Below are 1,151 nucleotides of genomic sequence, written 5' to 3' on the forward strand. Positions count from 1 at the left end.
GGTTCAAATCCCACTTCTGACAAAGGCTCTTTTAGAGTTAACAGACTATAAGTAGAATTGCAAAGTAATTATGAAACAGTAAATACATATTTTGGATCCTTTATTTTGCCATCTGACCAACTCCAATGATAGAGTTGCCCTTTACGTCCTTGAATGCATATGTCAGAATGGCTGAGTGGTCTAAGGAGCCAGACGCAAGACTTATCGAACTTCTCAGTTGTTGAGGTTTGTGGTCTCCAAATAGAGGCTTGGGTTCAAACCCCACTTCTGACAATGGCTCTTTTAGAGTGAACAGACTAGAAGTAGAATTTGAAGTAATTATGAGACAGTAATTTATATATTTTCGATAATTTATTTTGCTTCTGACCAACTGCAGTGATAGATTTGCCTTTCACATCTTTGGGTGAATGTGTCAGAATGGCAGAGTGGTCTAAGGCGCCAGACTCAAAGCATATCAACTTTCTTTGTTGTTGAGGTTTCTGCTCTCCAACTGGAGGCGTGGGTTCAAATCTCACTTCTGACAATGGTTCTTTTAGAGTGAACAGACTAGAAGTAGAATTGGAAGTAATTATGAAACAGTAAATTATATACATCTGCGTGAGTGTGTCTGTATGGCCTAGTGGTCTAAGTCGCCAGACTCAAGAAATATCAACCTTCTCATTGGCTGAGGTTTCTAGTCTCCAAATGAAGACGTGGGTTCAAGTCCCACTTCTGACAAAGCCTATTTTAGAGTGACCAGACTAGAAGTGGAATTTTAAGTAATTATGAGACAGAAAATGCTTTATTTTGGATCCTTTATTTTGCTTCTGACCAACTCCAGTGATAGAATTGCCCTTCACATTCTTGCCTGATTATGTCAGAATTGCCATGTGATCTAAGGCGCCAGACTCAAGACTTATCAACCTTCTCAGTTGTTGAGGTTTCTGGTCTCCAAATGGAGGCGTCTGTTCAAATCCCACTTCTGACAACGGTTATTTTAGAGTGAACAGACTAGAAGTAGAATTGGAAGTAATTATGAAACAGTAAATGATATATTTTGGATCCTTTATTTAGCCATCTGACCAACTCCAGTGATAGAGTTGCCCTTCACATTCTTGCATGAGTGTGTCAGAATGGCCGAGTGGTCTAAGGCGCCAAACTCAAGACGTATC

General features: G+C 39.8%; 1 non-coding gene across 1 annotated transcript; it reads left to right on the top strand.

Annotated features, from left to right (window-relative positions):
- The first annotated feature begins 411 nt into the window (after positions 1-411).
- Positions 412-523, top strand: trnal-caa (transfer RNA leucine (anticodon CAA)). The gene is made up of 2 exons: positions 412-449; positions 489-523. It is a non-coding gene; the product is annotated as a tRNA-Leu (tRNA).
- Positions 524-1,151: the final 628 nt, after the last annotated feature.

This window comes from Sinocyclocheilus anshuiensis, unplaced genomic scaffold (assembly GCF_001515605.1).
Source record: "Sinocyclocheilus anshuiensis isolate Anshui unplaced genomic scaffold, SAMN03320099.WGS_v1.1 scaffold9300, whole genome shotgun sequence".
In the NCBI taxonomy this organism is placed as follows: domain Eukaryota; kingdom Metazoa; phylum Chordata; class Actinopteri; order Cypriniformes; family Cyprinidae; genus Sinocyclocheilus; species Sinocyclocheilus anshuiensis.